Genomic DNA, 13,302 nt, shown 5'->3' with positions numbered 1-13,302 from the left:
ACTAGTCCCTTGGGCGCTGCGGCGCCACGGCCAGGCGGGAACGGGGACAGAGGGACAGAGGGACAGAGGGACAGAGGGACAGAGGGACAGAGGGACAGAGGGACAGAGGGACAGAGGGACAGAGGTCCCCTGCTCCCACGAGGTACACCTCTATCCCTCCCCACCGGGGCAGGGAAGCAGCAGCTCGGCATGGCAGCCTCACCCGAGGCTTTTACCCTGGTGCTTTCACCCCAGTCTGTCCCATCCCCGTCACAGCAGGATCAGTGCTCTGCCACTAAAGACACACGTGTGACAGGAACCCCACTCCAGGCCAGCAGTGGGCACTTCCAGAGAGCCTGGCTTCCAGCAGGACCAGCTACCAGCACATTCCCCACAGCCCTGCCCGCAGGAGCGGATGAAGAACCGAGACAACCGACAACATTCCTGCACCCATCGCTGCCCACCCGCCCCACAAGGCCCCCCAGGTGGCTTCCACAGAGGGTCCAGCGCGCTCACCCTTAACTTGATGCGGCCAGCCCCAGGTGCTCCCTGTCTCATACCCAGGGCCAGCCCTCACACCTCCCATGAGTTTCAGGTCCCACCAAGCCCTGGCTCTGTTGGGGAGCACTGGCACTGACCCAGCAGTATTCACCATGCCCTCAACGCGTGCCTTCCTCCCGCCAAGGTGGAGATCTCTGCAGATACTTACACCAAGAATGCAGCAACTGCCCCATCAAGATGCCCCACAGCTTCTGTCCGAGGTCTTCATCACTATCTTCCCAGTGCTCTTTGCATTTAGAGTTCTCCACTCAAACAAGTGCTGGAAGTCCTTGCTGGAAGGGGGAGCAGCTCTCCCCGCCTTCACCAGCAGCCTGCTAGATCCACTCAAGATGCAACTGCAGCCACATCTTTTCTCCCTAGTTCCACTTTCAGCCATCGGTTCCCAAACCCTCTTTTGCGTTGTCACTAGCACTTGTCCCGCAGCACGGTGAGACAATGCAGGGAGTTAAGTAAGCCAGCAGCAGGCTACTGTGCTCTCCCCCACACCGGCCAAAAAATAGATTTTAGCCAGCCATCATTCAGAAATGGTTCAGAACAAAATCGGATAAACACAAGAACTAGCACACCAGGGAAAGGGAGGAATGCATCAGCTTAGACAAATTAGCTGAACCAGCTGCTGGTGAACCTCCAACTTAGGAACAGGACCCGCCAGACTAGAGATGGCCACCGTAAATTGTAGTAACATGCCCCAGAATCCCAGTGTGGCCCAGCCAGTAATACTGGGCAAGTGTTTACACTGTGTGAAGAAATATCCATGCAAGAATCCACTGGGAAGAAACCCATGGATTGTTACACTGGAAGATGTCATTGAGGTAGGAAGAGAAAACTCCCTGTCTTTTAAAAACATTGAACTGAGCATCTAAAGGTGAATGGATACTGGCAAGCACACTGCCATGAGGGTGCAAGGACTCCAGCTCACTCCAAGCAAGCTGACCAGACACGGCTCAGATAAAAAGAAAGCTCAGAGGAATTTCCAGCAACACCCTTTGTCCACAGATGTAAGGCTGTAAAGGGAGAACAGCACAACTGCCTGGATGCTCTGGAAAGCAGCACCCTCTGGCTCCCTGTTTGACTTTATGAACCTCCTGCCCCATCCCTCTTTTTCTATTTGCTGCTTTCCTCCCTTTTTGATATCCTGTCCTTGCAGGTCTCCTATCCCAACTTCTCAAGGACTGACTTTCTGATTTAGAAAGGTTTACAGCTTCCACTAGAGGAAAAAACAACAGAAAAGGTTTCCAGTAGTGCCAGTCCCACTCAGGGAGGAGTGGGGGGAGAAGACTATTGGACTCCTCTCTCTGATCCAAGAGAAAACCCTTCTTTAGAAGTCAGACACTAGGAAGAGCAAATGAGGTTATTCATATCACCTCTGCTAGAGTCACCTTGTACCTTTAGTCCGGTGACCAGAACCAGCCTGTCATAACAGCTTTATTACCCCCAGGTCCTTCCAGCCTCTCCCTCAAGAGATCTCTCAAAAAAAGCACAAAGTTCCCCCCCCTCCTGCCAACTGGAACTGTTCCAGCAACTCTGCTGCTCTCCTTCGGGTCCCATAAACCTTTCTTTAAACAGACAGCCAGTGCCACCTCACCAAAATACCACTGTCCCACAAGCACCAGGCCATCAGCACTCTGAATTCAGGGCAGCTGGGGCCCAGAGCAGTGGGCAGAGCAGCCCACCCCACCTGCAAACTAATGCACTACTGCGTTTAGGAACAGCATTCACGTTAAAAATGGCCACTGTAGCTAGAAGTAGCAGTTTGCATCAAAGGTACTAAGACACCTTAAGGAGGAAAAAAGAAATCAAGTTGTTTTAAGAACTTGATCATGGCTCCAAGATTTAGGAGTAAGGGCAAAACTTCAGGCTGCAGATAATTCACAGCTAGTACGCACTATACCCAGGACAGGACCAAGCATTAAAAGTTACGATCAGCATCTCTTTCCTTAAATGCATGTCATACTATTAATTCCCCCCAAAATAAGGCTTTAAAAATGAAAATATAACCCATCTTCTACAGTAAAGGCTATTTTAAAAGAATATGCATTTGGAAAATACGATATATTCTTCCTCAGATCTACTTCCTCCATTTGTAAAAAATTCGCGCCATAAGTAAGTTTGAGAAGCAAAAATAAAAAAAGCAAAGCTGCAAGGAGACAAATTCTAGGTTAGTTTATAAGAGACACGGTTTCAATCCAAAGCTTACTAACAGTGACTGAAACAAGCTAGTCTATACTGGTATGTCACGCTAACATTTCTCTGAGCAAATGCATTATTTTCATATGTTGGCAAGGCAATGTTTCATATCAGAAGTTTTACACTTTGATTTTATCCACAACCAGCAACAGCACAGAAGTGACAAATCCAGCTGGGATGAGATCCTACCACAATTCTGCATAGCTGGCAGCTTGAAAATCCACCTCTTTTTTTGTAAGCCAAGAAATTTTAGTCAAAATTGCTTCCGGATTAACAGATTTCCACCCCAACCCTCATTTTCAACCACTGCAAACCATCAAGACTTTGGTTACCAGGATTTGAGGTTTTATATAGCCCAATACAACTGGTCTGTCCCCAAGTCTAAGGCCACAGAAAGTTCTTTCTGAGTAGCAAAACTGAGAGTGGTGAAAAGTTGTATTTCTTAAAATTAATTCCCTAACTAGCAAATCAATACAAGACCATTATCCTAGTCTTTGAAAAGGAAAGGTGCTTGTTAAAACTTGTTAGCAAGGACCTCCAAAACTGTACTCTGCAACTTCCAGCATACCCACAAGAGGACTGCATACATGGCACCCACCTTGACCCACAAAGAATTGAGCAAAACAAGACTTTGGAATAGCCCATCAAGATGGGACCAAGTGACAACAGGCTCCTCCTGCAGTTTTAGCCTCAGTTTAAGCCAGTATAGCTGCAGGATAAATCACAGTATGGTTTGGGTTGGAAGGACCTTAAAGATCATCTAGTTCCAACCCCCCCTACCACAAGCAAGGACACTTTCCACTAGCCCAGGTTGCCCAAAGCCCCGTCCAACCTGGCCTTGAACCCTTCCAGGGAGGGGGCAGCCACAGCTTCTCTGGACAGCCTGTGCCAGGGCCTCACCCCCCTCACAGGGAAGAATGTCTTCCTTAGATCTAATCTTAATCTACCCTCTCAGTTTAAAACCGTTACCCCGCAATCCTATCCCTACACTGGCTGATCAAGAGTCCCTCCCCATCTTTCCTGTAGCCCCCTTAAGTCCTGGGAGGCCGCTCTAAGGTCTTCCCAGAGCCTTCTCTTCTCCAGCTGAACCCCTCCAACTCTCTCAGCCTGTCCTCACAGGGGGGTGCTCCAGCCCCCCGAGCATCTTCATGGCCTCCTCTGGACCCACTTGAGCAGGTCCGTGTCCTTCTGATGTTGGTGGCCCCAGAGCTGGACCCAGCACTGCAGGATGTCATCCAACCATCCATTCCTCCCTGCTTTCCCAGCATCTGATTACCAATCACTTTTACAGCAAACCAGCAGGCTGATCCAGCTAACCCTGTGGCTGGTCTTTCCTGCAGAGTTAATCGTCAGCCATGCTAGCAAGCAGACCTCACTCGCACCACCACCACCAGCACCGATCGGAGACAACAGAAGAGAAGTAGCAAGAACTCATGACCAGCACCTAGACCAGAAGCAATTATTTTGACAGCAGGTCTTGGAGCAACTCAAGATGACCACTGGGCTTAACTACCATCAACACACAGTTTCATGATACTGCAGAGTTTCCCTTCTGTCACACCAGCACTGGAACTCATTTGACCCACAGCAAAGCAGTCTAAGGTGCATAAATACCCAAAAGCAATCACTCTTCTGCAGGAGAGACTCTTTAACTAGATCACCACAGAACAAGAGGAGCAGCAGTGCCAGCACAAGAAGGAGAAAAGTAGAAGAGCTCTCCACCTACCTTCTTGTCTCCCCACACCAAACAATTAGATCAGAAAGCCATGATGTAAAACCATGCACCCAGTCTTGTGACTGATGATGTCATTCATAAACTGATGTCATGGCTTAAGTGATAAAGTGTTCGAAGTCAGGACAACGGACACCACTTGAGAGGGGGAGTAAACGGATTCCAGTGCAAGTGAACACCCAGATCTCGACTAGAATTGACAAAAAATAGCAAAGGTGAAGAACCAGTCCAGAAAATGGAGGATCTTAGATCAGAACCTAGGAACCAACACAAAGCTGCAGAGCACCAGAATTTTTGACAAAGATCTGAAGACAGAATTGGGATCAAGGAGCCAGAAGCAAAGAGTATGTATTAGGACAGGTAAATTGCCTTTAAGCACAATTTTAAGTTGATCAGAACACACGACCCTTTCTGCCACACCAAACAAATACTGGGTTGGACATGCAAGACACATCTGAGAGCAGGAACAAACACCAAGAAAACCTAACTCGAATTCCTTGTTCAACGACTGACAGGGTAGCAGCTTTTTCCAGCAGTGCAGCAACCCTTCAGTGCCCTATATCCTTCTCCTGGTTGGTTGCTGCTTCTCTCTCCTTTTAAGAGATCTGATGCGTGAGCTGTGCTGAATCACCTCTACTCAGTCACTACTCTGGAGACAGAAAGTTCCTGTGGCAGATGGGACTCAGACACCAGGAATACTGGGCATATATACCTCTTCAAGAAAAAATATGTGTGATAACTGTTAGTGAATAATGAGTTTATAAATCAAATGCCTTTTCTGGAAGGGTAAGAATCCTGGGGAAAGAAGCACAGGGCCCAAAGCCCATGGGAAATAGGTCAAGCAGAGGCTTCAGAAGAGATGCAAGGCAAGAGTTTTAAAGGAACAGATTGGCTGGACATGGATGGGGAATGTGAATTTGGGATTCGTTGGAACAAGAATCCAGCGGTGGAGTATGAAGAAGAGCAGTGTGCAAGCATCAGCAAGTGTTGGTTGGGTAGCAGCAGTCACACTGTAGATAGTTCTCTGCCTACTGCTTTCCATACCTACACACCCCATTGCACATTTCCACAAACCTCTGCCTCTAAAAGTAGGGATGAGAGACTTTGGAAAAAAAACCAAGACTCTTTAGTCTCTGCACAACAGTTCCTTCTCCTCAACAACAAAAACCTCTGCCCCACTGCGCTTATCCCACAACCTCCCATTGCCCTTCTCTCATTACAGCTTCTCTCTCTTTCTGCTTCAGTGGTAGTTTTCTAACACACATGAAAATCCTCTGGAAAAATCTTTGTGATTAACATCTTTAGAATGGAGCTCTTCAGCCCTGCTCCTCCTTGTCCAGTAAGTATAGAGCACCTCAAGAAGTGGAAGTGCAGCTGTCCCTGAGCTACTGGGGTAACTGATGGAATACACCCTCCTGGGACACCACAGCTCACGACTACTTAAGAGGAGAAAATAGGAAGGAGGTAGAACAGAAGAAAAAAAAACCAAGCAACCAAAACCAAATCCTGTACAGTCACATTAAGTACTGCTCATACACAGACCATGCCTCAACCTGAGCCACACAGCTGCCTGACACCCTCTTTGGGACAAGCAACTGAGTCATGAGAGGAACACAAGAAAGAACCCTCAGGAGAGAAAGCAGCAGGGAGTGTGACATAAAAATGGAAAAATAAGTACAAGAAACAAAGGGACAGGCACCATTCTCCCTGAGGCTCAGCTTCTGGACATCTCATCTTCAGTTTTAAGAACTGCTACCCCAGAGGTTTCCTTTCAAAACCTACGATCAAACCCCAGGGTGTTAGGTGTCACCATCTGTTGCTGAGGGCAGGGGAGTAAATTAAAAGCTCAGTAGGAAATTTTGCATATAGCTCTTTTCCAGTGTTAGCTGGCGAAGCTTGTATTGTGGATCAGGATTTCAGCTCTGCTAATGACTCACCCAGTGGGTGATGGTGTACTGCTCTAGACTTCAGGAATCTGAGAAGTTGCACAGATTTGAAAAAAAAAAACTACATTAAGGTTAAATAATCAGGAGGCAAAAAATAGAAGATTTAAGGTAGAATCCTTGTGCAATTAAATATACTACGGGGGAAGGAAGTCAAATAGCCCTAATTCTAGCATTTTCAGATACTAATGTACTCAATTTGAAAAGTGTTTTGCTCTACCCTAGGAACCTAGGTTTCCTAAAGCCTACCAATAAGTGAGCAACAGAAGTCACCTGAAGTCACAAACGGCAACCCTAAATCTAATTAGGCAAGTGATTCAACCATGCAAGCCCAACACAACATGAGATGCTTTAGCCACTAGCTAGGCTGTTTAACCCACATTTGTGTTCTCATACAAGCCCAAAGAACCACACCTGGCACTTTCGTTAGTAAGAAAATACCCTTCCTAATTAGTCCACCATCCCTTCTGTAGCAGAGGTGGTCATCTCAACCCTACAGCTTAGGAACGAAACTGTTCAGAAGACCAAGAACAACATGTTTCACCCACCTACCAAAAAGTAATTCCCAGGTGGTAAACGACTGCAGTTTTCCCCAAACTCTCAGCTCTGCCCTCACACCCTCAGGACCTCCTGCTAGCTCACTTGCTCCTTACACAGGAGTGCACTTACCCAAGTGGCTCTAACACCCAGCACGATTCCAGTTGGACTTTGCTGGAGACACTTCTGTGCTCCTCGCTACGACACAAGGCCTCTCCTTGCTTTCACCCAGGTGCTTCACAGGTAACCTTCCCAAAGGGGAGGGCACTACACCGGCCAAAAAAGTGATATAAAGAAACTGGAGAACGATACTTCTCTAGATTACATCCTTGCATAAATTCCCTAGTTTTAAGTAACTGGTTTCCATTACAAGTACTCCTACTTTTAAATACACACAAAGTCGAGAGAATGAGCTAGCTTAAAAACACAGCTATTCATCTGCTGGGCTAATAAATTTTCAAGCATTTCCTCTCAGGCTGTTTATCAGAGATGGGTATTCCTTTCACCTTAAAGTAAATAACATCTGTCCTTCACCCACCACTAGTTGGTTGGGTTTTTTTTAAGAGGTGGAGAGACCATACTACAGCATCTAACTCTCCTTCACATGCATATCTGTTCTTGCAGTTAAGCATGGCAAAGCCTGTTCACATTCCAATTCCAGTTCCCCAGTGACATCAGCTCTGTGTTACTGAACAGTTCCACCCAGAATTTCTCTTGAAAAATGAAAAGCATCTCTCAACAAAACAGGAGAATGGAAGCGTTCACACCGAATCAAACCAGAGCTGGAGACTGTGAGCCTGGTGGTGCTGACAATCCAGAAGCAAAGTGCTGAAGACCAATAGCAGGGACGCAGCAGAACTGAAGACTCTGGACTTCTGGGCTCTCCCTCTCCCCTTCTGACCGGAGAGTGCAAGAAGGAGCACTTAACAAGTGTTGAGCAATTCTACTAAGCAGACATTTTAAACTGTCAGTAACATCATAGGCAAAGGAAAAAAACCTAAAAGAAGCAATCAAGAAGCAGAAAGACAGCAAAATTGTAGAAAACAGAGGAGAGTATGGTTCACTCCTTTATATTGTCCAGAGAGCAAACCTGATCTTTTTGGAATGGCAGCCCACTGAAGTACCACACAGTGCAAGCTGCTAAGCCTAGAGCCACAAGGCCGGTGATCTCACCTCTCCCAGGCTGCTCTGCAAGAGCAGCACTTGCTTAGTCCAACAAAGAGCAGGCTGGAGAGACACACTGACAGGAGTCTTCTAAATTAGAAGCTATGAGTAGGATAGATGACTAAAGGAAGACAACTAATTTTTTTACCAAAGAAAATTTAGGATGGAAACTGAGAAACATTACATGGTGAACAGGAAAAGAAAAAGCCACACACACAAGCACAGCACTTGTGGGAAGTTCAGACAGGAGTAGGATGCTTGCACCAGATCGTTTCCAGAGCCACGTTTCTGTGCGGTAACCCCTCAGAAGTGCTTTGCAGAGCCATACGAAAAAACAATACATGCTCCAAGTTCAGGCTGCAAGTTTGACTTGAGCTGTCATGGTCAAGAGTTATAAGAAGCTGGTATGTTTTCATACGTTCTTAACGTTACTTTTCGGGTTGAGTAGTGGCACACTGTATTTTGTACAAGGGTAGAAGTGTTTGTGTATTGAGAACAGGCCTAGAAAACCCTCGCCATGGATCTGAAGTGCTGAAGATGATAAAGGCCTGAATAAGCGGTTTCACTAAACAAAGAGAGGGAACCAAAAGCTCTCCCAAAGCTCCACACACACCAGTCAAGCACTCGGGTGTGGGGAGAAGAGGGAGTTGCGCAGAGCCTCTCCTCTCACATCCTGCACAGAGCGGTGTGAAGAAGTTGAAACTCCCTTCGTTTCCCCACTAACTATAACCTCACCATACACTGCACTAGGCTGGCTGTTTTAATCTGCAACAGTGATTTATGACGTGGTCTGTCAACTATCGTTGCACGTTGCCAAACGCCTGCAGAGCAAGATTACACTCATTTGCGCAACAGGGATTGAAACTTGTTCGCAGAAAACAAAAAAGCCTTCAGGTAACAGCTATTTCACTTGATGCTAAGGAGCTTGAAAAATGACATCGCTTGTGAAAGCTGCTCAAAGTTATCAACAAGTTACCACCTGCTCAGCACTGAAGTGAACGTCCTTCGTATGGAGTTCTAATTGTCATTAAAATCATTTCTCATCCAATTTATTTCATTAAAGTTGTCCCAAGAACTTCACATGGATCGGGGTTTGTTTTATAAAATGCTGTTTCCAGGGACCACAGGAAGCATAATTGTATCGATGGAATCTAATTCAAACCATTTACAATCACAAAATCCAGCTTGTCATTTCTACCTCTTCACGTAAGCATCACATTTTATTAATCTAATAAGATTATTGTTAAGGTCTGGTCTAGAGCTTGTTATTACCCCAGCTTCCTAGTTAGTAAACTGAGCTCGGGAATCACCCCACATGGTCTTAGTTTTAAAAAGACCTGACTGTAAAGACACAAATATTTATCTACTCCACTGCAAGTACCCAGTTACATATATTTTTTGTGCCTCCCTTAGTAGCACTGATCTAAAAATAGCTGGTTTTAGACGCTGGCCTCTGCATAGCCAATTGTAGCCAACGTTAAGTAAAAGAAGCCAACAAGAACAGAGAGTGAGCTTCACCCGGCTTTGCTGCTGATGAAAGAACTTATTGTTTAACATTTACACAGGAAAAGAAAGGTTTAAGACTGAATAAGGGGGTTTTGTCTAAAACCAAATTACAGAAAGTTAGAGGCAGTTGAGAGCACCATCCTGATTAATGACCTCTTACAGATTCTTTTTTAAGCAATCTAGAGAAAATTGCCCACATTTAGTTATTTTTGCATGTTAGTGAATAAACTCCCAAGAAGCTTAATTAAGGCAAGCCCATCTTCACAAACATTTCTTGGCCCCAATACAACTGTACAGCTGTATTCACCACATGAGAAAGCATCATCACTATCAGACATTTTGTGATCACTAAATGTACAATTATTCAACCATGCCTGTACCAAAGGCACTGGGGGAAGAAGTGGGTGCTTTTCTAAGTCACCGAGAGGCTTGAAAGAAAACAGGACTTTCAGAGTGTCATATGGCCAATTACACAGTCAAAATAAACTTTGTTTCCAGTTAACGCATCACTTCAGTTACAGCAAATTGAGGGGGGAAAAAAACATATTTGCAATTTTGAGCCAGGAAAAAAGGAAGAAAAGTTTAAATATCTGACATGACCAAGATGTTAGAAGTTTCAGAGCATGAGATCAACTTGTAGTACTGGTCTATTCTGAATATACAATGCTGATTATTTGCATATACCAAACTGGTCTGATCTCACAGCTGACCCTGCTCTGAGCAGAAGGCTGGATTAGAGGTCTCCCAGTCAGAACCACCATTGGATTTTGACTTCATTTCACCAAGTTACCGAAGGGAAGGGGCAGAAAAACGATTTCATGTTTTGCAGAAGAAGAGGCGGTTTCCTAAAATAGGAGATACGGCAACTCTCCAAAAGGGAGCTGTGACAGCAGCAGGCGGTTCCCTGCTTCAGACACTTTGTACTCCAGAATACACCCAACTGTCAATGGCAGAGAAGCAAGGTGGCTGCCTGCCACCACCATCGACGGGAGAAGAATAGGGGACACTCATCCGACCTAAGGAAATACCACTGTGGATCACAACTACCAGCGCTGTGCCAACAGATCTGCCTGTCTAGAGGAAGGCAGGGGAACAGTCACATCTTTGCTGTATTCTTGGTGATTTCAGAATGATTCCTTGGCACTCTGCTCCTGTCGAGTCTGTGGTTTACTTAGCTAAACTGTTTTCCAAGCAAGGGAGCTGTTATTCTCATCTTCTGTTACCAATTTATGAGGCATATTAAAGGTACAGAGCAGTTGACCCAGGAATTCTGACTGTATTCTCAAGATGCACCCAGAAATCCCACATCGAAACAACATCCACCCAAATTGTACGGTAGCCAAAACCAAGCCAGATGGGAGCTATGGGGAGAGAAAACCAGAAAAGCCGCACACAGACCTTCATACATAACCATGTCCATAGAAAAATTTCTTTTTTTTTCCAAACAGCTGTTATTTAAAGTAGTACAAACTTAATTTTCTCAGCGTTCATTACTGGTTCACATAGTTCCTCCTCCTCACACCCTCTCTTTCTAAATATCAGCAAATTAGAGCAGAGACAGCAGCAATTGCATATATGCAACAACAACAACAAAAAAAAAAACAGTAAGAAAAGGAGTGAAGAATTTGCAACTCAATTTCTGACCTTCGGAAGAGTTAAAGGGCAGTAAGGAGCCCTTAGAAAAGGGCTTGTAGGGGCTTTCTACTTTATGTGAAGTTCCTTTTTAGTTGTGCAGTAGAAAGAATGCATTGTCACAGTAATCACAGCAGCTAATTAGCATCAAACCCGTTGATTTTAAAAAGACCAGGAGAGGAGGAAATGCATTTCTTCCTACAGTATGACTTAGTAATTTGCTAATTCTCAAGGTGACCCATCACTTCCGCAGCTGTGCCTTCATCCTCCTTTCCAAGAGGAGAGAAAACTGAGAACCTCTCCAGCCTATTGCTGGTGCCCCATTGCATTTCGGGGCAAACCACCCCAGTGCTCATTTAGACTGAGAAAACCTCCTCATTTCAGCTTGAGACAACAGCAGCTGCCCCAGTAAAGCAGCGTCTTGCCTGCCTCAGGAGCACACAGAGGATGTACAACAGCAGGCTGACAATGGCCACATGTCTTTCTACAGCTCAGGTCCAAGTCAGCTGGCACCTACTTCTCCATCCTCCTTGAGGCTGCAGCAGTGCTCTCACTTCAGAGCAGGAATGACAAACACAGGGAATTTGGCTGTACTGCCAACGCCCCTCTTTCTCCATGCCTTGAGGAACATGATCATGGTAAAAAGAAGGTTAAATTTTTGTGTGCTGCCATCAACCACACACGAGGGCCCACTGACTGCCTGCCCTTGAGCAAGACAGCAACAGAGGACATCCACATGGCAGTTTTTTGTTCATGGGATGTTTGAGGATGTGACTGAGGGAAGATCTGCTGTCTACAGTTCATGGTTCCAGCTGATAAGCTGGCGTTTGGCTCAAGCACTGTGAACTTCCATGTTTGAAACAACGCAGTACAAGCTAAAGTGGCCACCAAAACTTCTGTGATGAACCACAGGTCAGCAGGCAACTGATGATGCAGTAATATGTTCAAAACCAACATCAAAAAATCAAAAGGCTTTGGGTCTCCTGTGACGACCATACCTTTAACAGGTACATCATTTCTCTAGCTTGGGCCTTAACCGTGTGTAGGTAATGCCTTAACTTGTCCCAAGTGCTGCTGCTGTATTTCAAGCCTGTGCAGGCAGAACCCATAACGTGCTCTGCGATTACACACACTGCCAGTAGCGCTGTGGTTCACTGGTGTCTCACACAAGCAGGTGTTCAGTTACCCAACCACATGGTCGTATACGAGTTCTGTGTTGGCTGCTGCAGAGGTTACAGGGAACCACGTTCATTAAGGAAAAAATTCTTTCCTGTGAGGGTGGTGAGGCCCTGGCACAGGTTGCCCAGAGAAGCTGTGGCTGCCCCCTCCCTGGAAGGGTTCAAGGCCAGGTTGGACGGGGCTTTGGGCAACCTGGGCTAGTGCAAGGTGTCCCTGACCGTGGCAAGGGGGTAGAACTTTAATGTCCCTTCCAGCCCAAAATGCTCTGTGGTTCTATGATTAGCCCCGCACCCTCCCAGCTTGTTGCGGGGCTGCTGTACCTACAGGTCTGCCACCTAGAAGCAACTGCAGAGTCTAAGCACTTGATGTCCTCCTACTCCCCTTCAGGGAAGGGAGTACATTTTGCAGCCTTTTAAGTCATCACCTCATCTCAAACTCACAGCTCTTGCAGCCTGAAATTATTTTTATGTCCCGCCTTATCAATTCCCAACCAGACACAGGACTTTCCCTTCCCACTGCCTTTGGCAGGAATGGATTTAAAAATTCTCTTGGCCTGATCCGTTACACTGGCGGAGAAGCTGTCCCTAATTCCTCATCATTACTTAAAAGCCACTGGAGCAGACTAAGATGGAAGGAACGTTCTTTCCCCAGCACGGTTCCCGTGGCCAGGAATCGGAGAACTGAGTAAAGTTAGCGCTGCCAGGCCCCCGGTGACAGCCTCGGCTGTGCTCCCACCGCGCTCTCGGGATGCCACTTCAACGCCGTGGCCACCGTCCCCCCCTTCACCAGGAACGGCCCCCGGTGCCGCAGCCCTTTTCGGAAGGGCCCCGCGCTGCGGCCGCCGGCGGCCCAGGATTCAAGAGGCGCCGGTCCGCAGGACAC

At 46.5% G+C, this 13,302-nt stretch overlaps 1 protein-coding gene across 1 annotated transcript in view; it reads right to left on the bottom strand.

Moving 5' to 3' along the window:
- The window catches only part of HSD17B12 (hydroxysteroid 17-beta dehydrogenase 12), an 82,092-nt gene that overhangs the window by 67,625 nt on the left and 1,165 nt on the right, over positions 1-13,302 (bottom strand). The gene's annotated exons all lie outside the window — the stretch shown is intronic.

This window comes from Athene cunicularia (assembly GCF_003259725.1).
Source record: "Athene cunicularia isolate RWA chromosome 5 unlocalized genomic scaffold, athCun1 chr5_part4, whole genome shotgun sequence".
Taxonomy (NCBI): Eukaryota; Metazoa; Chordata; class Aves; order Strigiformes; family Strigidae; genus Athene; species Athene cunicularia.
Note: the sequence above shows the minus strand (reverse complement) of the source record. Positions and strands in the feature narration are given on the sequence as shown.